Source organism: Lagopus muta, chromosome 8 (assembly GCF_023343835.1).
Source record: "Lagopus muta isolate bLagMut1 chromosome 8, bLagMut1 primary, whole genome shotgun sequence".
NCBI classification, from domain to species: domain Eukaryota; kingdom Metazoa; phylum Chordata; class Aves; order Galliformes; family Phasianidae; genus Lagopus; species Lagopus muta.
The window spans coordinates 19,395,330-19,422,398 of NC_064440.1; the positions used below are offsets into that span (position 1 = coordinate 19,395,330).

At 36.9% G+C, this 27,069-nt stretch overlaps 1 long non-coding RNA gene across 1 annotated transcript; it reads right to left on the reverse strand.

Moving 5' to 3' along the window:
* Nucleotides 1–234: 234 nt before the first annotated feature.
* On the reverse strand, nucleotides 235–25,347 carry LOC125697167 (uncharacterized). Its single transcript, XR_007378718.1, has 3 exons — nucleotides 25,305–25,347; nucleotides 13,105–13,176; nucleotides 235–558 (listed from the first exon to the last, which is right to left on the reverse strand). It is a non-coding gene; the product is annotated as an uncharacterized LOC125697167 (long non-coding RNA).
* Nucleotides 25,348–27,069: the final 1,722 nt, after the last annotated feature.

Below are 27,069 nucleotides of genomic sequence, written 5' to 3' on the forward strand. Positions count from 1 at the left end.
GGTGTGAAGGAATAGGAGGAAGAATTATTAGAGGAGAATACTTGCTTAAGTTTTGGAAGCTTCCTCTGTGTAATAAGTGCTGAGACACTCAAAAAAAATCTTTCAGAGAATCTACTATGACTGTTGCATTGCCTCCTACGCTACTAACCCTAACCAGGTCAGGACCAAATAACTGCACGTGTACACCAATATGATGAACAGCAAAATGGCGTTTATTACATGTGAACCCTAGCTTATATATCCTATGTGCCTCGTCCTACGCCCCTAAAGCATGTGCCACACATCAATGACACAGCTGGGGAGGTCCTGCTGCATATCACATCCCAAGGGGGCATCTTGCAGTCGCCCACCACATATGACTGCTGCTGATCTTTGTCATAAGAAATCCCAGGGTCTGGGATGTGTCACAGAAAGTCTTCTCCAGATGCTTAAAGGCTTCCATTTAAATTGTTTGTCGTGGTTCTGCTTGTCTCAAGATGACCTGCTTCGAAGAAGATCTTGAGACATTTTTGGTGGCTCTTATGACATTTCATCCAAGATCTTAATTTTGTTCCTAGGCTGTTTTAGAAGGAAGAAAAGATAACGGTGGGACAGTGTAATTCTGCAGCACCAGTTTACTTCTGACATGTAGCACCTCAGGGCACTCAATTATGTTCCTCAAGACAGGAGCAAAAGATGAGTACCAAAGATGAAGATACAGAAGTGTTTGTTAATTGGCTTCCTGTACTTTGTCTGCATGCAGTGATCCATTCTTCAAATCTCTACTGATTCAAAAGTTATGGTGGTTTTAGAGTAGTCTGTACAGTACAAATGACCATAAATATGCTACAGTTGGTTCCTTCACAGTAGCAGATTGTAATAGAATTCAGTAAAACCCTGTGTTTCAAACTTAAAAGTCCTCATTAAGGAAGAATAGCAACCAGAAGTTGAGTATCAGGATGGTGATGACAGGGAGACATCTGCTAACCTACACTGATGCTGCCAATCTACTATTACTTCTGATAAAGACAGAGCTAACAGCACATCAGGTAGAGAGTGATGTCATGAGATTGTCATAAAAATCCACTTACATAATTTTCAGCAGTTAAATATTTGGAGTGGTCTAAAGTAGAAGCAGGAATGGAAGAAGTAAGGAAGAAGATCCTGCCTAATGCTTTGCACCTTCTCAGAGGCACCTGGTAACAGCGTAGTGGAGCTCTAACACTTCTATAAATCTAGCACATTAGCCAGATAATTTGAAGTCATTACAGTCAATATGTGTTTCAAAAACTCAAGGAAAGAATAGGATGGGGTTATTCCCGGCCAGTGTTTGGAAAGATGAAAAAGAAATAACAGGAAGATGTTTCAGAGCTTTTTCAGAACCACAACTCAAAGGAATCATTATAAAGTGAAGAAGTAAAGGCCAGTGTCGCCGCCTTGCACAGAAGGATCTAAAAAGTTTTTGTATTTTCTACCTCTGATTTCATTACTCCTAATAACTCGTTTCCTGATGGAAGGTAAAGAGACACCTGAAATACAGATTTGAGTCCTTTTGCTTAAACCTTTATCCCTTTGTCATAGTAGTTTTTTTCTTCTGTAGCCCCATTCATCTGCTCTACTGGAACTTTCAGTCGCACAGTGTTAAAATATGGCTGTTCTAAGCTAATATGCATTAACTTTTAAAAACCTGTTATATACATAACCTATTGTATTAATATAAAACGTTAAGGCCATTTTTTCATTTTCTGGGAATGGCCCATTACATTGTGAGCAATCTACTCTTGCTTTTTTAGAAAAGACTTTGAACTCAACACAAAAGGAAAATATAATCATGTACAACTATAAAGACTGCTTTTTTCCCTTTTGTGCAGCGTAACAGAGGTGGATAAGTAGCATGGTAATGAAGAGATGGACCGTCTTTATTAGCACACTCGGTGAAAGGGTTCTTTTCAGAACTTCAACTTTTCTTATCTTCTTAGTTTTCATGACGTCTATTTGGACTCTTTCCTTTTCTTGACTTTCTTTTAAATATGTCTAACAGACTGGCAAAGCCAAGCCAGTTCATCCTTCTTCCCAAAGAACACTACATACAAAGTCTAGTAGTTTAGATGCTTCCATAAAAGTTTTTCATATATTTAGAGAAGTACAGCTATTTGCATTTTTAGAAACTGGTCACACGCTTATCTCAGTCAGTCTTCAATTTCTCTATAAACAAACAACTAAACCTTTGCTATGATGTTTTAATACTGTAGATAAAGGAAGCTAATGAGATAGGAAGTTTCTTTGAGTAACAAAATAGAACTAGAAATACCATTTAACCCTCTGCCCTAGAGATTGGTTAATATAGTAGATTTGTAGAAGACTTCGATGATCCCTTGCCCTCTTCTACAATGTGATCTACAACCTTCTTTTTTATGTTTCTGTGTTCCTCCTCCATGCTCCCTATTTTCTGGTGCTCCTCCTACCCCTTCTAGCTTCAGTGTTCTTTGTTATATAGGCAGTTCACATTTAATCTGGCTCAAGTTAAGAAACATCAATAGACTAAAACAAAATGGCCATATGATTGCAAAAAAAAAAAAAAAAAAAAGACCAAAAAACCCACACCCCTCCAGGCAGTAGAACAAATGAAAACTACCTTTCCTACTGCCATTCTGATGTAGGGGCAAGTATTTCACTATCACCATGTTGAGCTCTTTGCACAGATTCGATGTTGAAAAATATTTCTCCAAAACAGAATTACAAAGTAGATATATTTGCTAAGACTGATAATTTTTTTTTTTTTTTTAAGAAGTTTTCTTCATTGTTTAAAGTGCTCCTGAAGTACAAGCAATACATGTAGTTAAAATATCCTTTTCCCCATAAATTTGAAAAAAAGAGGAAAACATCTGTTTTCTTCCAAACATACTGCGTTGATTTTTTGGACATTTGAGTTCAGGACACACATCTAGATGTGCTCTAAAGGGGTTCCTTTGGAGTCTTCAGCTGTATTTGACGGGTCAGAGAAGTAAAACTATTCTACACTTAACAGTGATTGGGAAACAACAAGCTGTAACTTATACACAAATAACGTATGTTCAGAACAGTGTAACAAGTCCTGACACGTGGTTATTTCAAACTGCCTGCAAGATGCATAAAATCTTTTGTTAGCTGTCAATTCCTACTATACTCTTACTAATTAAGCATAGAAAGTACATAACTGTGTTGAAGGGATTCACTTTCTGATACAAGTACTTACCAGGTATGAGGCTTTTCAAATTATTGTGAAAATTTTTGAGATAACTTACTATGTTGTTAAAGAAAATCATGTCATTTTAAAATAACATATTTGGTTTGCTTTTTCAAAGTTCCAAATTATCAGTCTCTCATTGAGATGCAGGTGTATTGATTAAAAATTATCCAGAAGGTAAAGCAAAACCTTGTAAATTCTCTGCACAGAATCCCTGTTGCTCTTCAAGAGTTTTCACTTATTGGCTGCAGCCTATGCCAAACAGGTATCAACCTTTTTTTGTTAACATTTCAGTTAGTAGGAGGTAAGGATAAGAGTTAGCATCACTTCTCCACAGGCTGTAGTATCTTTTCTGAGCGTTCAATGAGAAGATTTTCTCAGCCTTACTGTAAGTACTGCATTTTTCTGTCAAGTGGTAGGAATTCCTTCCTACAGAAATGAATTTGGCAGTTGAGCAAGAAATGTTGCAACCATAAGAATGTTGATATATTACAGTGCATACAAAAAACTATCTTGCTTTTGTCTTGTGATCTGGTGAATTGAGCCTGCACTGTCTAAAATTAAACATGCCAATATGCTGTGCGTTACATCTATTCACTTACATTTAGAACCAGTAACTCTCAATTCAAATGAACTTCAGTACTTGCTGTTCAGGCCTTGGCAGCTCATCAGGTCAACAACATCGGTTTCTGCGGCAATCAGCCAGCTTCAGATCCATCTGTCTTTTGTTCCTTACAGCAAGCTTCACTAACCAAGAAAGCATTGCATACCTTACTAGTCTAAGCAAGACCTATGACAAGTATACTGAATATTCAGGAAGTAAGGTGATTGAAAGCAAAGCATACGGGTACATTCCCTTTGCTAAGAAGTTTCTGGGAATATGCAATTAGCATGCTACAAAATCTTTAGTGTAGCCACACCCATTGTAACACTGCAATACACATCCTGGCAACAGCAGAGATAAGCTAGGAACTTCTACAAAATCACTTCAGTCATCATACTTCACAGTCTGTCTTTGAAATCTCACGTCCAGTTACTTGTCAGAGGACAGCTGATCTCCCTATTGAAGCACAGTATGTATGGACTTCCTATGTTTTAATTTTTATGGCTAAGAAAACAAATTTGCCTGTGTCTTCAATACAATAAAAGCACACCATGTTTGAACAATGGGACAAGGCTGAGTGCATCACCAGACCTGAGCTCACATAGCTTCTAGTTCTTAGTTTCATAGTTTCTAGTTCTTGCCTATGGTTGCGTAGGTCCTTTCTGGCTAGCCTGACAAAATGGCAAGGGTAAAGCAATTAACCCTTAAACCCACTGCTAAAGAGACTGAGTGAAGCTGCCACAATATATTGTGCATTACTTACACAGATGGCTCACTACCAATCTGACTCAGGCACCAGCTCAACACCAGTGCTTTCTGAATGCATCCGACCTCAGTGCTCAGGGTCTAAACCGACAGGTGAGAGATCCCAGAACAGTAGGTTCTCATCTGCCATTGAGCACACCTTGCATACTGCTCAGATGCTGTGCAGCTAATTTGTTTTGCTAAATTGCTCATGTGCAAACACTTCAGATTTTCCTTCTCTCTGAAACATTTCATTTACATTTTGAGCACCTATTCACAAAGATACAGGACAGTAAGAAAAAGATTAAATACAAAGCAAATCACACAGATTTCCAAATGAGAAGGGCTGAAAAGCCTGTAGCTATGTTCCTTTATGAAGATGAGAAAATAGATAATACAGAACTACGAAAAGTAGGTAGACAGATTTGCTACTTTCAATTACTAGCTCCCACAATTTAAGAGCAGAGATGAAACAGAGAAGCACCATATATTTAAAGGCTAAGTTTAAAACTCATGAAATGTTTCTTAGAATGCATTATGTAGATAAATTGAAACAATCACAAGAAGGAGATATCTGCAGGACCAATAGATTAGCAGAACTGAAGAAAAGAATAAATCGTTTGTAAAGGGTAATAAGAATAGCCACAAGTACCAAAACAACCATCAGTGCAAATATTATCTGACTGGGCTATAAATCAAAACCTGCCTATGTTCTCTTTAAGGTTCCTTTGTATTTTCCTCAGAACTACCTAGTACTTGCCAGTTTTAGAGGTTGAATAATGGGCTGGATAAAGCAATGATTTGATGAAGACTGACAAATGCAACATTTCTGTTCCAGAAGAGTCACAAAACAGGCTGGTTCCTGCATTCATGCTACTTTAGCATTTCCCCTGAGACTACTAACAGAAGTTATTCTTTCTGGCAAATTTGTTCAACTGCTGTGCAGCTTTCAATATTTTACAGAGAGATGGGCTGACTACGTGTATTTCTCTTCAACCACGAATAGTGACTCTTATAGATTACAAATGGAAATAGCTACTATCCAGGCTAGTTTAGGCTTTGTAACACTCTGATACAGAGTGAAAAGATATGAATCAGACTAAATTGTACAGATATCTGAACTGCCAAATTCATGCACTGTGCCTCATATTTTTGTAGTTGAGAAAAACACCAAGACTTCTCTCATAGTGATTTGTTTAATTTTCTTTATCTCAGTTACAGTGGTAAGTATCCAAATAGGGAAATGAGGTTAAATTTGGCTCAGCTTCTGAAAATTTGAGTTTGAATTTATGCTTCAAAGTGCAGCTGCAGTGTTGCTGTGAAATATGCTGCTATAACTGTACATCCACAAAGACAGAAAAAAGTATTTTAGATTTTAGTGAAAGATAAAGATGCTGGCTGAAAGATGACAGGCTGCTATAGAAGTGTTGTTTTCTTACTGTGCTAAGTATTTGCTATAGTCTGTTCACAGCATTTAAATACAGAAATATTTCATTTGAAATATAAGCTTAGGTAAGCCTTGGATTTAATCATTATAATGACAGGATTTTGCAACTAATTTGGATTTTCATTTTCAGCTGAATGTAATACTATCTTATGAACATACATTTTATGCAGATTCCCACAGACACGTGATATATTCATTTATACTTGTTTCTATACAAGAAATAATCTACTTGGTTATTACTGTGGAGACCATATACAAATTTTGTGCAACATTGAACAGTGGCAACAGATTTTTAAAAAGCAACTGAAAAAGTGAATGTGATCTATTACTATTCCCTTTCTTAAACCTTGTTCTGATTGTCAAGTTATTTTAGTCCACGTAGAGTGTAAGCGAAGTCTGGATGAACGCACTGGATTTGATGCTTGTTTAATATGAAGTCTAATGTATAGAGCATTACATTATACATATAAAGGTAACTTTTTTTTTCTTAAACGTTCCAATCCTTGGACCACAAAATAATGTGAGGCAGTATGCTCAGCTTAAGAAGTTTTAGATCCTCAAAGTTCTGGATAACCAGAAATCCTGTTTTTACTGCTGATACAGTTAAATTTTCTGTATCACATATGTAAACCAAAACAGACAGGAGTATAACTGGAGGTTAATAGTACAGTTTTTGCTTACTGCAGTGATGACTCTTAGCTGATCCTGGTTGAAATTAAGAAACTGTGCAATAATTTATTAAGTGTAAAAATAGTTTTGTTACTGCTGCTTCTTGTGAAGAGCATGAAAAAACATCCGGATTTCAAAGCAGACAAGTGTGTTAATTTGATATTCTATACCTACTTGTATGTAAGTTGTTTTCTATGAGTGGGAAGGTAAGTTAAACCTCGTATACTCAGTATTTGGAGTTCTTCCTATCTTCTACATACCCACAGAACTGGAAGTATTCCATAACTTTAAAAGCAAATCTGAGATTAAGAAAATGGCAGTTTTACTATTAACATGTTCTGGTTCCAACAGCTCTACATCATCACTGTTTGCTTTAAAATGATACACGTGTACTATTCTTGAATTCTTCGTTGTTGACTTTGAAATCAAGCTTATTAAGTCTGGAGGTGAGGCAAAAGCCTAGAGAAAGGATTAAAGAAAAGAATAGGGAAAGAAAAGGGAAACAGCTACAGGCCATACTGAGAACATGAACCCACTGGTGACCATCAACTTGTGCACATACGGTTAGTGAATGACTAAGTAGAACAATCAGTACAAAATACCTCTGACAAAACTTACTATATTTTAATATAATATTATTATATATTAAGCCCTAAACTCAATATCTGATCCAACTTCCAACCCTAAGTTATTGATTCATAATAAAATAGTTTTTAGTATGTTAAAAGATCTGTATGAAAAACTTTGTGTATGAGTATCAGAAACAGATGCCTACCTAAACTGAAAACTTGTGCTGAAAGGAAACGAATAGAAACTGAACATGAACAGAACCAGAAGCTATCCTTTCAGACACCGTACACCCAGGAAATTTCACAACTTACAAGAAAGTTCATGTCTCAGCAAGTTAGGACTCCTCTCAATGAATCATGGAACTGCAGTTCTGGAAAAAAAACTGCAGAAGCAATTTAGCCCATCCTCCATCCCAGTAGTGGGTTCAGTTTAATCTCTGTCAATACTGACAGGCACTTCCTAAAAGACTTCGATTACAAACAACCCACAATCTTTCCAGGCAGTCTATTCCAGTCTTGCAGTACATATACTATTAGTTTATTATTTCTTGCCTTGTGCAAAGTAAACAGGGAAAACAAAATACTATTCTCCTTTATACAATGGCTTTTTATATCTTTGAAGACTGTTATCATGTTGCCCCTGGTCCTCTCACATCAAAACCTTTCCAAAATACAGTGTCTAAAATCAGACTGGTGCTTTAGCTGTGGCCTACACAACATAAGAAAAAGCAGAAGTATTATTTTTTGTGCCCTGCAGCTTACCCTCCTGTTTATGTCTTGCAATATGTGGCCTTTTTGCTTCTCCCCTCCCTCCCACCCTGTTAAAAGCTTTTCCTTTCTGTTTTGCTACAGTACTTAAATGTAGACTTTCACTAATGTGTGCTAGATATTGTACACTCCCAGGACAAATGTCAGTTATTTTTAAAATATCAAAAACAAGCTCTGACTCTAATTTTAACTTTCTACATACTGTTTGTTAGCAGCGCCACACACGTTGCCAAAGACTCCAGCTGCCTTCTTTTAGTCATTTTCCAAGCAATACATACACTCAAAATGTTCTGATTTGGCAACCAGAGCCTGAGCGCTAATGTGTAGAACAAAGTATATTTATTGTAAATAACTATGTTCACACATCTATGCACATGCATATAGGCTTCTGCATGGATGCACGTACACAAACAAGTTTTATATTCCAACCTGCTGGAAAGTAGAACATATTACATTGTAGAGAATAGCAGAGTAGATACACAAGGGCTGGAACTTGGCTAGTCTCTCTTATGAAGCCTGCATAGGGTCCTTTTTCCATTTGTTTTGATGGAATCTCCTTAGTGCATTTTAAGCAGCTGGAAGTCAACACTACAGATTTTGTTCATTTAGAAGCAAATCTGAATTTTTAAGTCTTTGAACTCTAACCTCTTAGTTGGATGGTTCTAAAAATATCTGACAGTGCTATTTGTATATGGGTCCACATGTTTCTCTTCTTGTAACTGAAACAGCTTTACACAATATTTTTATATCACATTCCCTTAAAAATCTTACTTGACCTGTAAATCAGAAGAGGTACTGCTTCATTTAAAAATATCATAAATTTGTTACTGATTTTTAAATCAAAAAGTGGTGTTTGTAACTTAAACTGTTAAGTTCTGAGAGTGCTATCAATAGATTTAAATGACTCCTTTTCCCTCGAGTATGAAATGGATGGATGTGACTCAAAGAGTAGTGTATTACAGGAGCTGAGTCCTACATTTGATGGAAGAACTCTTGAAAAAAATCAGACTTAAAAATGCCTGTATTATATACGTAGATAGTAATATCTAAACTCTTGAAACCAATGGGACTCTAGAAGGAAATACCATACTTGCTTGGAACAGACTGGTGTAGTAGAGATGAATCAATTTATCTAAACATAACCTTCCATTAGGTGCTACAAAAGTAGACATGGCTTTTCTTCAAGGATTTTCTGAAAATGTCTGTATACAAATGTTCTGACAAACCAGCATGCACTTGTGATCAACTGTCACATCTTTAACATTTGATGCATTCTTAAGTATTCCTGGAAGCAGAGAATGGATAGCACTGTGTTTTAGGCCTCTAGAAGTCACCTGGAGGTATACAATGGGAGTACGCAACATTAAAAGAAATCCAGATAATCTCTTACAAAAACATTCTTCCAGGATGCCAATCAAAGAAGACTATAAGAGGGTTTAGAAATCTATTGGCCTTGTCTGCTGGGAAACTTGGCTACTCATCAGTCTCTCTTTTATACTTCTGGTTCTGAGTAATGCTTTCACTTCTGGCCATGTGCAAACAAATACCCCTGTATATTTCCATGAGATCAGTACAGATGCATTCTCATAGTTCAGTGCAGATTGCCTGACATTCTGCTGAAAGTGTAATTGCTGAACCATCACTGCCTGTTCATTGTGACTAAATCCCTGTTACCTTTTGAAAAACATGACTCATTTTGAAGGACACAAAAGGTATTTATTACTGTTACATCTTCTTGGCCTACGTGGTTATTTCATATCTGAGACTCTGCAGACTGTTTCTGTTGGCAAAAAAGCTAATGATAAGAGCAGAGGATCTCTGAAGAGAGTGTATGAAGATCTGATTTTGAGCTTCTAGGAGTATCTGAACAACAACACTGACTGATTTTGCTTGTAGCTTCACTAGGTTTCAGTTCTAAACGTATGGATTTTTCTTCTAGCCATCATTCTGCTGTTGCTATTTCAGGCTATATTTTATGTTTTCTTACTCTTTTTTTCCCCATTTCTTATGTTTCTCTTGTTCTTCCCTTACACAAAGATAGATATTTCCAGAAATCATTTCCTCCAGGTGTTTAAAATCACTGCTCACGTGTAACTTAGAGTGATTACACAAGTTTGCACTGTTCATTCAAGTCTTTTTTAATTTGCCTAGAAGATATTTGTCTCAGTAGCCTAATTTAACACAACAAGTGTATGCTACATATTCTGTTGCAGGTTGGAAGAAAAAAGCATGATGCCTTTAAGCAACATCTGGGCCACCAGCTCAAATTTAACATCACAAAAATTCAGTCTTCTGTTTCAGATGTTATACTTTATCCTTCTCCGCAGATTAGAAGCCTTGCTATAACATCAGATTCTTTTTGTCCTATATGCAGGTTTCAGATCTGTCTGACAAGGCTATGAATCTTCTCTTCTCTGCGCACTGACCATCCACCTGCATAAAACCTTACAAGATACACTTTCAAAAGCGCATCAGTTCTGGACTCCAGAAGAAAGTGTGTAAAGGAGAAAATTATGCTTGGGACTTCTCAAGTTACATGACTGAGGAAGCTTTGTATGAGGCCAAAAATTAGACAATATCTGCAAATCAAAGAGGTTGTGCAGATCTAACATAGGCAAGCTCTCTGCTTTATGTCTATTCTGGCCTTTGCATTGTTGTCATACTGCTTGCTGATGAGTACATTCACAAGGAATTAAGATGTTTCTTTGGTATTCTTAGATAAGAAACCACTTTTGTGCTCGAGTCCCTTGAGTGAACCCCTGAAAGTCCTGAGAGACAACTTCCAGGCAGCTTTCCCTTATGTCGCTAGCCATCTCTCAAAGACTTTTCTCTCCGTATTTTTGCTTACACCACTATTCAACTCATTTTCTTCTCTATTCCCTTTGCTTAAATCTCACCTGAGTTGGGAACAAATGCTTCAACTCCAACTGTAGTCTAGCCTATCTCCTTCCCAAGCTCCCACTAAGCTCTAATTACCAGTCTAGTCTCTGGCTCTATCCTTAAATAATCTATAAAACATCCAAAGCATCTCTTGATCTTTTCTTCTTAACCTGCTTCACAGAACTACCACTAGCATATGCATGCTTCAACACTCTGCCTCACTTGCTGCGTGCCTTTGTTTCACTTACAAGGACGCAGAAAGTTGTTACAAAGATGACCAAGTTTAGATACCCGTGCTTTTGTTCCCCAGTGGGCTGAGAGGCTAGGACTTGACTGTGGGAATCACAAAACAAAAATACACAGTACATTTTAAAATGAGACAGTTCAGCCAGACAGTGGCAGTTTCCTCTCTTATTTTTTTCTGGCCATGACTCAGACTAAGCCAGAATTGCAGAATGTGTAATGGAAATTGCAAATTCAATGGCTATAAGCCAGTTAAATTTGTAACATGGTCAGTGAGAACGCCCCACTTGTCTAAGGCAGATTTATTCTCTGCAAAGCCTTTCTGTGTTTCTTATGACAATAAGAATAAAAACCAGAAAAAAAAAAAGAAGCTTTCCTAAATGGTTTCTCAAAACCACAACTTCCCAACATAGTTGAGATCCTACTGGACAGTGGTAATATTTTTGGGCAACGTGATATTAAAGCTAACACAGTGTTGTTGATTGCTCTCTTCCTCCCCCCTTCATATCCCCAGTTCAGCAGCCTGTAATTCTAGCACAGGTAAATCCCATTCTCAGTGGGATTTTCACCTGAGGATTTCATAACAGTGGTTTTGCAAGGCTCATTCGTAGCAAACAAGTGCCAACCATTCCTCCTCTCCACTGCAGGGTAATTGTGTTGCAGTGAGAAGCTTTTAACTATGAATCTGACTGGATTGCTCAACCCCCCTAGGAGACATTCCTGAAACATGAATTTCAGTCTGGCATGCTGAACACACTGTTCCTGCAGCTGCTGCAACTGCTGACCAGAGCCTCTGTAGTAAGAGAGCACTTAGAAGACAGCAACAGCAAGGTGAGACTGAAAGGGTGTGGGAGAAAATGGCAATGCTAAGTGGCATTGATCAAAACCATCAGCATTGATTTAAGAAGTGCTATAAAAATGTAGCAATCCTATATAAAAAAAACACCATGTACTGACTGTCACTCTGCAGACTACAATTTCCTAACAGCATCACATTCTGTTAACCAGAAAAATAGAATAAGGACACATTTTACATTTTCAGGTTAAGTTAAAATTAAAAAAAAAAAATCAATTAAGTTCCATCCTGTCCTACAACATTTTCAGTGATGATCAACTTGGCATTAAAGATTGCCTTTTCAGAACTGTCTGGTTCACACATTTACTTAATGAAGGTAAGAATGAGAAGGTGCTTTTATGGAGTTGCTGTCATAATTTTTATTCATTCTCACAGAATCACAGTGTTGGCACTAAGCTCCTGAAATCTTTCACTTTTTATCTTGACTCCCTGTCCAATAGAATTGAAAAGTCCTTACTGCAAGTCCTAGCTTTCTCCTGGAAAATAACATTCTCTAATTTGAGCATATAAGGAAAGGACACAAAACTCAGGTTCTTTTGATGGATATTGATTCCTATCAGCTTTTTATGCGATACCAGTTATTAAGCTCCCATTGTTCTTTCCCAAACTGAATATACCATCTGGAAATTAGCATTTTAAGTGCTACTAGCACAAGTTATGATACCCTGTGTTCAGAACTCTTCCCTCCCTGCCTTGCTAAGAAAGCAGTTCTAACAAATCACAGCAAACTTTCTTATTCTATCACCTGCATACCAGAACATCTGTATGATAAACCTTTACTTCTCTTCAGAAAGAGGTAAGTGCAAATCTAAACAAGCTAATGGGAGACAGGACACGTAATAATGTGATTCATCTCTTAGCTCAGCAGACTGAAAAGAAAAACCAAAGGTTTCCAAAGCCTTATGACACACACAGTCAATACCCTTCACTTCTCAGAATATTTCAAGGAACAGCAATGCTTGAGAAAATCCCTAGAACTGTTAGGCATCTTTCGTGTAATCAATTATAAGGATATTCAGGACTGAATATTGTTCACACAAGCAAAACATTCTAAAGCACAGGATTTTGAAGCTGTACTGGAAATTAATGGATAGACAGGAACAGTTCCAAGGTACTTACCCATCATTGTAAGGTCACAGACTGCTAGAAAGCGTTCATCCAAGCTCATAGTAACACAGGAGTCCCAACAATCTGAAAGAGAAAATGGGGAAAATGACAATTTGAAACTGGAGTCTACAAAAACAGTAACTGAAATAGATTATAATAAAGGATCAAGTAAAGGAGTGAAAAGCATGGGAAATACATCTAAATAAAATCCCATGTGAAAGAAACATATTCTTTATAGCTAGACTGGAATCAACTTAGATTGCCATAGCCTTAGGAAGCTATTAAAAGCATACTGTGTTTTGCCTTGGTACTGTAACTCAAGGAGTACTCCCACCTATCATCCTTGCAAAGAAGCATTAACGCTGCACACATTTAGAAACGCTACCATGGCATTTTTATTTCATACTTCTGAGAATAAAACCACACTTTATTTGCTGTTTATTTCAAAAGACCTTCCAAGAATACAGTGTAGGCCCCATGACAGGCTCATTTTGCTCTGGTTGTTTTGCATGGTCCTAGGCAGCTGTCATCTCTGGGGTACTGAATGTGATCTGAAAGTGTTTAACCACATCCTCATCCAACTCAGCTGTGAGATTGGGCATCACTTCTCCCCAGAGCTCTATCTTCCATGAGCAGGACATCCTTCACATGTGGGCCAAAAAGTAGCATACAGTCTACTAGAATCTAGATGGCAGGGACTCAGACTATGTGAGGTGTTGCAGTATGTAGTATGAAATACAGCCAAGGGCTGTATTTCTTCAGAAACCACTTGGGCACGAAAGTGTATGTCAACACAGCAAGAGCTCCAGAATTTAAAAAATAATCTCTTTAAAGCTTTACACATAAGAGACAATTGGCTTTAGAAATTTTTTTTTTTTTTAAAGAAATGGGAACTTCCAGAACTTCTTATTGAATGGTCAGAGAGACAGAGAAATTGAAAAATGTGTTTCTCCACTTCCCTCCCTCTTTTCAAATAGGCTTAGGATATCAAGTACCTAAGTTCCAGGCTGTATCAGGAAATCTGCCAGATCTCACCTGTCTGCTGTTTTCAAGCCTAGCAGGAGAGCCTCCCACTTCTCCTCAAGACTGTTAATGGTCACAGGTACAGGCTGAGGGACACAAGCACACCCTGTTGGATGTGACTGCTGCTGACCAGAAATGTGACTTCTGGTTGAATTAGGAAGAGAACTTTCATTGGCCTGAAAATAAGTCTCTGAAAAGCTGCTGGACTGCAACCAAAGGGGAGGATGTCAGCTTGAGGAGAACACCAGGCTTATAATTCTTGTATTTCTCATTTGCAGTTTACTGTTCTGAAAATTCTGTGTCCTGTTGGCAGGTCTCTCTCCACACTCAGCCAAGCAGCAGCCCATTTACTTCGCTTTTGTTGAAGCCCTTTTTGCCTGTGGGAGCATTTAGCTAATAAAGGTAGCTGTTTCTAGTAGCCATCATGCTATGTGCCTATACAATGTCATAGACAAGAAGTAGGAAAGTCGTCCTCACCTACATGTAAAAAAACCAATGCTGTGAAGGGGAAGAGTTTCAGAGATAAACTGTACCTTCCATACAAATGTGATTAATACATAATAAGGGAAAGACCTGTGTAAGGTTAATTACAATGCCTCTGGAACATGCATTATTCCAAAAGAAAACAATAGCCAAATGCCACTGGGTGAGAGCTGATCAAAATACATGTAGGTCAGCACTAATGCTGTGAGACTGTTCCCAGAACCCAGGCTAGATCAGGTATCTCATTCTACTGTCCAGTCTATTAATTAGGTACTTAAAATATTAAATATTTAAATCCCTTTTTAACCAATAGTTGTAACAATTTTTTTTTTTAGTGAAGCACAGAATGTTACCTTTGTGTGATGGGTTCGAGTGACTCATTCAAGTGATGGGTTACTGAGTTATGCACAGATATAAGCCAGTATTTCTGGGATAGTGGTATTGCTTATGAAGCTGTCCTTCTGAACTTCAAGTAAGAAAATCACTCAATTTCATGGCAAAAAAAAAAAGTTTTGTGATTATAAGTTGCTCCTTATATTGCTCTCCAAATGAAGCTATGAAAATCTTGTGCCTTGTCATACAGCTATCAAACAGTTCTACTAATTTTTGTTGCAGAGATGAACCAATTTCATATTGGATCTTCTCATTTTGATATAACATACTGCAGATCAGTGAAATAAAGCAGGCCAAGTAAATCTGGACATTAAAGTGGTTGGTGAGGGAGAGGCAGATACCAGGTACATTGTATTTCCAAGTCATGAATAACTGAAGCACCATTTCTGTGTTGCTTGGATACAGTTTTAGTCAGTAATAGAATTCACTGAAAATAGTTTAACTTCTACTCCTGATAGTTACAAACATGTGTACACATGTAATCTTATGAACTGAAATAGCATTAAATGCATACCTGATATACCTTTTCACAAGTGAGCAACAAATAGAAATGCCAAATTGCAAAGTCAACACTGAACAACGCAATCACGTACGACTAATTGCAAGAAGTTCTCACTGGTTGGCCCATCTGTTCTTGTTAACACTGCTCTGCCATACATAGAGAAAACAACCAATTTGCTCATCAGCTGGCAGTCAGTCAGGTGGTACTAATGGCCTCACAAGGCTGAGTGCTGACTTGAGAACAGTTCTAAATCTCTGCTCAGCCATCCCAGCTTACCAAAAAAGCAACTTTTCCTTCCAGCCATACCAATAAGGGCAACATGCAGAAGCCTGGCAGATGACTAATGCTCACCAAGTGTTGCGTGGTCTGAACTGAAGGAAATATGAAACCCTGTGACCCTTACTCAGAATAGTCAAACTGCATCTGCTCTGGAGCCCTATATGGTAAGAATGCCTCCATTTTGTGCTGTGAACATGTCTGGAGGAAAGGTATGGGATAGAAATGACTTCAGTCTTGTTCATCTTGAGCTGCAAAGATATCTACTCTTAATTCTACAGAGAAGTATTAAGAGATGAAGATAATGTTGGATTTAGATAGAGTTAAAGTAGCTGGTACACAAAAGGTTTGCTCATACTGCCAGCTGAAGTAACTTACTGATTCAGCATATTTGCAAGAACTGAAAATACAAATGGAACAAACAGATCCATTGACAGCACACAGGCAAAAATGTATTATCAAAAGGGATTGAATGACATATCACGTATCACATGTTGGTAGTACTCAAATATCTCTGGCATATTAGAAGTTCTGATACTATTTCACAATTCAAAGAGTTGCTTCATCACAGCAGAATTCTGTGAGATCGTATTTTGAAAATCAAAAGAAGCCTAACCATCATGTTTAAAATTAGTTGTAGCTTATCTTCAAAGGTCACATTTACATTTTTATCTGTAAGCAGAAACAGTGAGATTTACTTTAATAGTGAACTTCTGACTTAGACAAACAATTGCAAAAACATTCTCAAGCCTTCTTGGACTATGAGTGAAATTTCACATAGTTCTACATAATGAAATTATGACCTTATAAGCCATGATAAATTCAGTATATTTACTTAAAAATATTTTAGCCAGCAGTGGAAGCTCAGAAACTGCAACCACCACTATAGCTAACTGCAGATTAATCAGTGGCTGGTAGAGACTTCTATAGCTAATTCTGTTATATTTACCACGGGAAACTATTATTAAAGACACATTAAAAACACCAATGAAAATCACCACCAATTGGTCCTTTCACAAAGTGCGTCATTCCAAATCAGAGTCAGTGCTCCCAAAGCCATGTCTTTATACCCACAATGCAGGATGCATGAAATCTCACATTTCTCATCCTTAAGTATCAGTATGTTTCTTCTACTATCCTGAATACACAAGTAGTTCAATAAAGAAAATTGTTAAATGGCAAGTTTGCAGTACAGAGATACTAAGAATTCACTGTGATTTTTCAGTTTCAGTAGTTTCGCCATTTCTTAACCCGATAGTTGACAGATTTTTTTTTTTTTGCTGGCTTCCTCAGAACTACCAAACCATGGAAGTGATAAGGGTGTGCCACCTTTGCAAGAAGGGTGCTTTTGGCTGTGGTTAGAGATGAGTGGTTCTTTTGTTAAGCAGTTTTTTGGGAGAAATAATTGATTTCTACTAATATGCTTGCAATCACTGAGGTGAAATTAGTTTACTGTCTCTACCTTTTAGGTTTGGCTCTTACAAATTGGATAATAGCAACAGACTTCTCATTGCAATTTTCATAGTGATAACACAATACCACCTGAAAATGAATTACAGAAAGAAAAATCCATGATTTCATAAAGACTACAGCATATGCACACTTGATTATCCTATTCCACTGAAATCCAAGGAATTCTACAAGACTAATGCTGCAAATGTGTAAGAATTTTCAGAAATGAACACTAAATGTAAACTGGTTTGTCTTATTTTAAAATGGTGTTAGATGTTTCTCAACACTTCAGAATAATAAAGTAACAGTGTTCGGCTTTGAATAATCTATCAGTGTTCTCCATTTTTCTTGTTTTCCTCTTATTTGCAAAAGTGTAGTCTCATATCAAAAGACTTTCTAATACTGCTTCTGGAGGTGGGAGAGAATGTTGTTATTTTTTCCTCTGGTAATTACCAACTCACTTTCCTGGTGACAGCCAAATCTCCCTTACCTCCAGCAAGCTATTGTTCAGTGACTTGTGAGCCAATAGCTGTATTTGTCTTCAAAAAGAAGTCTGATTTAATTTTATCTAACTTCTCTAGTCCAAGAAGGTTTGCTATTTTTATTAGAAATTGAAAAAGCCTGGTTTCACAAATGAAGGGAGCTGTTTTCAGATACTTTGTATTGAAGAAGATTTCTGGAATTCTCAACTTAAGCTTTCCAACACATTTCTCAGTCAGATGGTCTTTTCATTTCTGTTTTGATACATAGCTGTGCAGTTCACTTAGAAGTATTTATTCATCTGTCTAAAGCCAAATTTAATTATATTCATAGAGTGAAGAATAAAGGCCTGGACCATGTGCACTGGTGAATTCAATTCACTTTACAAATTGTTTTTATGGTAATGTTGAAGAAGGTACTTTGCAGTAGTAGGGACAGGGAGAACAATTTTGTCCCTTGCAGTGGAATGTTAGACAGCAAAAACATTCAGAAAAATAATATGATATTTCTACAAAGCAGCAATAAGGTCACTTAGCTGATAGGGTCACTTGGATGATAAGGTCACTTGGATACACTCCTGAACTAATTCACATTCAGATCCCTATTCACTTGAGTTACAATAAACCTGGAAAGCTGTTTTTAAGACTGCACATAAACTCTACTTTGTGTACCATGAGGAAATGAGAGGTTTCACTTAAAACTGAAATTAGAATAAGGAAGCCTGAAACAAAAGGCAATAGCTTAAATTTCTAAACCAAGACACAGTTAAGATTTAAAGAAACCAGGAAAGTATTAGAAGGCATACAAATCTCATAAGCTTCTTGCACTACAAATGAATATGAAAACAGTACTTCCAAATCCCTTTTATATAGCATTTCATAATTGAGGTGTCTGCTAAGACATAAAATATTCTTCTGCCAGAAAATAAGCATAATTTACATAAATTGTGCTTTCAAAATAATTGAAAATGTGGAACACATCAGAACATAATACTAGTTAAACTGATTCCATGTTTTAGCAGCTGCAAGTGCAAAAGCTTCGTGCAACTGTACAATTCATATCTAGGACATAAACTATCTTCAAGAGATTTTTAGTAGTCAAAAGTGCTGGCAGCTTCTGTACCTGCAAAGCAAATGTGTTCATATTTCTTGTATTTAGCAGCCTTAGGGCTGCTAATTTACACATTCCATTTCACTTTCTCCAAAGCCTTTAAATAATATCCTGTGATTAAACTTACTTGATCAAAATTAAGAATTTTGTACTTGTGCCTGATAGGAATATATAACAGGTACATTAATGTAAAAAAAACCCAAGGCTGATTGATGGCTGGAGATGTTTTTTTTTTATTACTACTGAGTCTACTGTGCTAGTAAAGTACACAGTTTATAGAGATAGAAGTTTCTCAATAACCATATCTGAGAGATACTGTCTTTTAGACTAACTACCTTGTAAGTAATTAAGGTTCCTACTGCAGACCCAAAACTGGAATTCATACCAGAAACTCCAGCGTCTCTCCAAAATAAGACCCCAACTATCGTAACATCTGTGGAGGAGTACATCTGATCAGTTGTGATATTAACCATTTTCTTTGTATTAAAAAAAAGCAAAAGAATAAGCTAATGGCTGAAAACACCTAGGTGAGAAATAAGCGCAGCACTGCAGCATTTCTGTACAGGTTTCATCCTGCATTATAGTGTGCCTCCTTTCCTTCTTGCTCAGCACCTTTAAGCAACATTCAGCATTTTAAGAAGATCAGGCAAGGAATCCAGGGCTAGGATTCTATTTCCATAGCACTCACAAATGGCAGCTGTAGGGCAAGCAAGAAATGTCAAGTTACCCTTTTTTTCCTACTGAAAAGACTCCTTCCATATTCTCATACAGTAAGCTTTAAGGAAAAGTACATAAAAGATTTTTTTTTTTTACAGTATTCCTTTGGCATGGCTAAGAAGTACTTAAAGTACAGCAGACATGCTTCTGCTGCTATAAAAGATTTCATTTCCATTGTACATCTGTTTAAATATTTTAATTTCAATACATCTATTGCTGTAATTGGATTGTGGTATGTTATCCTTAGTCTTTTCTTCCAGGGAAAAAGTAGCCCTATGTGAATTTCAAATAATGAAATGTTTTACAAGATTATAATTAGATTACATGCTATTGCTTGGTTTACGGAGAGCAAAACCAAAGAAGTCTTCAAAAAAATAATTGTTACAATTCACATATTTCACTAGTTCGTCTGCTAGGAAGTAGCTCCAGTGTTTCTGGTGGATTTGCATAATGCATTCTCAGTAGAAGGATGCTGTAACCATCTCTTTGAGAGAGGATAGAGTAAATCCATTCCTCTGCCAAGTTAAAATGAGAAGGGCTATCGAGAGGCAGTGTCCCTCACTTCTGAGAAACCTTACCTTAAAATCTAAAATATTTTACAAGAGCTGCTCCAAAAGTAATGCCTGCTATTTTATTACATTGGCCTGTGAAGGCAGAGGCAGATGTTAGCGGCATGGCAGTAAAGGTTGAAGCTTCCTGCCAATATTGTTGCATTTAGCACTCTGACAAAACAGTGACTGACATGGGAAAAAAAAAACACCATGTAATAACTGCACTCTTACCCACACAAGATTCACCCTATAAAAGACTTATTACACCACATCAAAGGCACCAAGTCTAAACGTCTCCAAACTTTCTAAAGATACTCTTCAGAGACCATGGTTTGGCAAAGGCTGGCTAACAAACTAGTAAGAGTTTGAGGGTCTAACTTGCTAAGGAAATAAAGCTTTTGTCAATGAAAGTAAAAAAAAATGTTAGAAAGGAAAAAAAAACCCTGACATTTTAGAGTTAAGTTGTGGATGTGGAAGGATAACACAGGCTGTCAGTAATTATATAATTTTATCACATCTTTCCTTCTACAGGAACAACTCCAAAACCTTACTATTGATGAGTCATTACGTCAATGAGAAGGTGCTTCCTCACTGTGTTTCTTGGGTACTCCTGGAAGCCTTATTTCTGCTTATTGTCCAAGACAACTTCATCCCCATTACTTCCCCAATAGTAACTTCATTTTTCTTTATCTGCGTGGAATTTCCTAAATGAGATTCTGCTCTATCATCCTTGAGAAATTCAGATCCTGTATAAACTTGGATTCAGTGAACTTCTGACCCAGCAATCTCTCTTCCTTCCAGTCTAGTGCTCACCTCTTACTCTTTTTGTGCTAGTCTCTCATTTGCTTTCTGTCTTAGCTTTTGTTTGTCTACTCTTCCCATCTTTCCCCTATGAAAGCAGCATTAGAAAAATAGGCACTTCAAGATGATTTAAAAGCTGCTGTCAAGCATGAATGTTGCTTATTTCAGGAGACAAGGCAGAATCTGAAAAGGGGAGTCTTTCTCCCAACAGGAAAATCAGAGAAAACTGAAGAGAACAGAAAACTCCTGTAAAGATTTGCTCTATGTTACCCACTTAAAGCTTTTGTATTTCTGTAATTTTTCTTCAAAGTCAATATGATTTACATGCAGAAAAAAACATTCTTCAAGATATTTATTATAATTATGCTTGTGCAGTTTAATCATCATTTTTCATCTATTCAGGTTCTTTGAACAAATGGTGTCACCTCATGATCGCTGTTTGACCACAGGGCTGCTATGGCTGGGATTCCTATTACTCAGCTCAACATTACATTTTTTAGCTACCAAATGCCAACTGTTCTTACCAGCCAGAACTCAGCTCACAGCCATGGTAGTTTCCCTTCCCACTTACCAAATGGCTCACTTTTGTTTCTTAGACAGAATACATTATTAGGGCTGTCTATGATGTATTCAGCCCACTCTTCAGCCATTTGTTCTGACTTATTTGCAACCAGATTTATTGCAAAGCACATTTAGGAAACTCTGAAAAGACAACTCTAAGCATTACATAAATCTGAGGAGTACTGTGTCACTCCTACCACATAAATAATTGCATTTGTCTTTATTTTATTTGCCTAATTTTATCACTTGTTTTCATGGATGTGTGTTGGTGCCCCCATCTGGATCTTAGAAAAACTAAGTCCGCAGCTGTGAGAGTCAAACCTTGCAGAAACATGTTTACTGTAAAGAACAGTACAAATGCATGGAAGTGACTCAAAAAATAGTGTATACATGCATACTGTCACATCCAGAGACTAACTCTTTACCTATAACAGGTTACACTGCACTGTACAAGTAAATATAGAACACTGAAGGCTTTCATTAGTCATGTGACACTAATTACACTCCTGTCCTTAGAGTTGTGAAGAAGGCTGATGTAAATGAAAAAGCTTAGACAGCAATTACCTGAGAAGTGCAGCCTCAGACTTGCAGAATGTTCTTAACTTACATTGAAAGAATTTATGAAATTACTATTTGCACCAAAGTAACTGGCAAGTTTTACCTGAGCTCACTTTACAGAACTGGACCTGCACTCATCTATCTTTTTGACTGAAAGAATTTGTAGAAAACTAGAACTTACAGAATATATTAGAGATTTTATTTATTTTTGAACACAGCAGATCATGTCATTAGTTCATGTGAAGGCTAGTTCAATGCTCCCATTTTGTAGCCCTTTTCAATAAAGCTTGTTAGGAGTGTTTATTTCATGATGCTGATAACATTCTACACATCTTGATTTCACAAGTAAGGAATCAATAGGACATGGAAGACTGCTTGCTTCTGTCTAGAAAACAGCAGCCATTGAAAAAATACAGCTAGAGAAGGAAGATTATACAAATCCCCTGTGAAACAAGATAGGAGATTTATTAGCTAAGAATTTTAGTACTGTGTCCCTTCTTCCCTTGAAAAGCTCTTAATTCTAAGGAGAGGTGTGGCAGATTTTCTGTGTGGCTGCTCAGCTAAACAGAGTCTCTATTGCTGAGATTTTGTCTAAAAATTATCATGGAGAAGCCCATGGAGACTGCAGTCAACTGATTTTTATATCACACCTTATGAATAATACAGAAATAGACAAATCTAAGCACTGCATCAAATAATGTTTAAGTACCTCTGCTTTAACTAATTTAATTTAGCTACAGTTGTGAAAAGAATATTTTTAATTTCTGGAATTGATTGCTAGGAGAAACAAGGAATAGATTTCAGGTAAAATAGATTTTCTACAGTTATCAAGTAAGGCGAGGTTAAATTCAAATCTAATTAATTTAGCCTGGAAAAAACAATATTATTAAAATAAACTAACTAAGAATTATCTATAGAAATTTCTTTGAGCCATCATCTATAAGACAGTAAGCACCAGGAAGTTAAATGTACTACTTTGCTCCTAGGAATTCTCAGGCTCTCTCTCAAACTCTACCCAGTAAAATGATAAAAACTAGTTACTCAAAACAGCAACTCATAATAGCTTAATGACTGTAGCAGCAGTTGCAGTAAATTTAGGGGCAGGCCATTAGTTAGTGCTCTCCTTGCTCAGGCACATATCCATGCCTGTCTAGCCGAGAGCACTGACATTAAGTTGTGTAGAGTGAACTCAAACCAAACACTAATAATTGCATTCTCTTGGGCAACAGCAAAGTAACTTCCTGATACTTATCTTGAAATTCCTTATGTTGTCCTGAGCTGTGCATACAAAGTTCTGGTTAAAGCCACTGTATTGATATACCTAAACACTAATAAATTAAAGGAGTATTTCTGTGAAACATTGCATCTTCAAAGCACTGTTCTTCATCAGCTAATTAATCTTTACAATATTTTTGTGAGGAAGTTAGAATTTCAGTAGGCTTTTTCCCCCCCGTGAAATAGGAGCATCAGATTCTGCCTTGCATTCCCAGCCAAATTATCTAGATCTTGCCATAACCAGGGAAGTGCACTAAGCAGACCCATTAATTCCCCTGCTTATCTAGTTTTATAAGATTAGAACAATTCAATAAAAAAAATCAGAGAGAAAATCACTATTAAAAAAAGTAGTAAAGTAAAAAAATAGGAAAGCTATACATTTCCATTATCTAGTCGACCTTAATAATTTGAAGCATGTGCCTTACTGTGTGGTTTCTCCAAGTCTTTTTTGGTGGTGTTCATCTCAGGATAAGCACACAAATGAGCATCTGTTCAAAATACCAGTCCACAAAACAGGCTTTCATATCAGCCATCAAACAGAAGATCATTTCTACCATTTCTGTACAACATGCTAGTAAAGATGTGCAATGCAGTAACACAGTGACTGCTGCATCATGTTTTGTTAATGAGAAATGGTATCACAAGCTTTCTGTAACATGCTACAGGTTTTAGCAAGTGTTATTTAAAGGGGTATAAAACTAATAAAACTCCCTGTGCTGGATCTTACTGAACCACAAATACCACTTAACTTACAATCACTAGGAAGCACAATATCAAATTAGCATGGTAAAATAATGCATAAGTGTCAGTGATTTAGCAATCTTATTTAAGAAGTATGGTTCTACAAATTTGCACACATACCATAAGCCCAGCAACCTCTTTTGACTTTAAAGAAATTAGAAAACAGTTCTGGCCCCGCTAAAGACAACTGTAAGCTGCCAATCAGCTTTGAATAGCCATAGATATGTACTTCATCATTTCACTTAAACAACATCTCAGCTCAGCTTTCTCTACCTTGAACCTGTGTTTGAGCTATGCCTCCTATACAGGACATTATTTTCTTCCTAGTACGTATATATCTCACATCTGTTTTGCTGCTGCCACACTGAGACCTTTTCTGGAATACCATGACAGAGCCATTATGAGAAGCATGGCAGCAGGGGCTCCTGAATAATAGGTAAAGGGGAAACATACCATGGTATTTATGAAGGACTGGCACAGAAGAAAAGAAACAATATGTTGACTATTGACAAGACAACTTTAATATATGTGTCAGTTTTGATTTTTTACACCATGTCTTATGCAGCATCACAGGATACACATACCTGAAGAAATCATACACAGGTATCTGTTTTCAGCCCACTAAATGCCAATTACTTCTTTGAAGTCAGTATACATAGCATCTTTACAAATTAGAATGCATTTTTGTTCTCACAACCTTAGCTATACAGGAAGTAGCACTATCGGATTCTAAATCTGCTTGTAGTTCTGTTAGCTACATTAATTTTACATCCTGGACACATTAGATACATTTAACTTAAACACTGATGTAAGATGTACATGCTTACTCTAGGCTTATACTAATTAATTCAGCTTCTGTAGAGAAACATAAAGCATACTTACAATTAGCTTTGGTAACCAACTTGAGATTCCTCTAGAGAAAGCAATACTTGACTATTTTAAAACTGGTAAAGGCAGCTTTATCTTCCCATTTCCCAGCTGTGCTTTAAGAACAGAAGAGAGTAGCCAATACCTCATACTGTCAGTTAAATTCACTCAACTTGGACTGAATTTGAAGAACCCTAAAGTCAAGCAATATGTTGTTGGACATCAGAATCAAGAGAGTATATTAGTAGCAGGGAGCCTGTTCTTTCCAATAAGTCCTCTTCTAAGCATATGGGAAAATGCAGTTCCAGATAGCCAATTCCAATTAATACCCTGTCTCCCTCAAAAAAAAAAAAAAAAAAAAAAAAAAAACACCAAACCAAACCCAAAATCACAATCTATTCAAACAATAAAAGTTTGCTTACCTAACCCAAAGAACACAGCTTCCTGAATACTCCAAAAGAAGGGATCTCCAGGCAAAGATCATGCCTTTGTGGCAGCCAGCCCTTAAATGAGGCTCAGGGAGGGGTGGAACCTGGCTCCATCCCTTCCGGTTGCACAAGTGAATTGCTTTCACCTGTGATCCCAGGGATGGCTCTGCCCCTTTACCAGGTGCTCAGTGATTGGTTCAGGCCATGACTTATTAATTCCTATACAAAAGACAAATGGCCAAAACTGAGGATTGAGCTTTTGGGGATTCTGTGTGAGTTTCTTCTGAATTGAAATCGGTCTGGTTTGCTAGCTGCTCTGATGCTAATTGGTAGCTTATGGATTCTTATTGTATTAAAACACTAGTTTCATTAGTATACTGTACTGTATGTATAATTTTAAGCTACTATAGAAAACATGGCAATTCTTACTATTCATAGTTTTAACAGTGTTACTGCAGTTGCTTGTAACATTCTAAAGTTCTTGATAGAATCAGTAGCATACAGAGTTCAGTCCTCAATTTTAGTCCTCTTCTGTACTGTTACTGTATAATGCACATCTTAATAAGTAAATACACTTAGCTGCTTATTTTGTTTTGCTTTTCCAAATTCTAATGACTATCACTTAATCTTTTGGATCAGGTTTTTCAGAGCAGGTTCCTGCTTAGGAGAGTTTGTTTTTCTTAGTTAAGATTTTAACACAAGCTCTTTGTCCATATTCAAGTAAAAAAGAGAAAAGCAAGAGGATGAGTATTTCTATGGTGAGTAAGAGCAAAAAAATAGTCAAGGTACGAACTGCCTTATGTATTATAATGCACAATGCAGTTTGAGCCCCCATGTTTTCTGATTCTTGGTATTGAAGACAGCTTAAAGGCTGGCTGATTTCTGGTTTTCTGCATGGTCCCTTATAAATTGTGGAAAGTTAAGGAGTTAAAAGGTCATTTCATCTTTCAGATGGCAAATTTCCATTTCTCAGCAGCAATCTGCTTCAGAAGCAGCTGCTATCCCAACTATTTGGCCAGATAATCAAGCCTAAAAATCAGATTGCATGAAGTCCCATTAGCTTTCTATTCCTTCAGGATAAATTAAATCTGAAACATTATTGTGAAGTTCCATTACTGCTAAAAAGAAGGATCTATTTCTGAGAAATGTATTTTCATACCACTGGTCACTTTAATGATGGACAGTCCTTTGTGTTTTCTGTGAAACTTTGCATAACACGTAGGGAGATATAGGTGAGACTGAGCATGAGTGCATTTTTTGGACATTAACAATATTAGGTCTCAAATATTTTGGGGGGATAATTTCTATTTCCCATGAATGTGTCACTTAGAAATGTAAGGAAGAATGGGCACTATGAAGCACCCAGAGGAGTTATAGACCTTAAACTAACGAGCCACGCTTCAGCATTTTACTTCTAGCATATGCTTTTATTCACAGGTGAATGGGCACTTGACCTCATTAACATCAGGCCAGTACTCTCAGACATGTTTCCTAGGCTTGTTATGGTCTGAGTTTTTCAAAGTCACAGAATATGCTGCACTGCTTGACTTGTCATTATGCACACACACTCTGCTTAGTTGGTACTTTGTTTTTCAGAACATATACTGAGCTGGGGTCAAGTTGCAGTAGTCAGGAGGTCCTAACGTTTCTGTGCAGATGGTTTGATCAACAAAGGCTAATACTTGAATCAATCAAATATTTATTCCCTGTTTCATAAGTTTCTGTCATCTAAAACAGAAAACCACATGATTATTCCTAA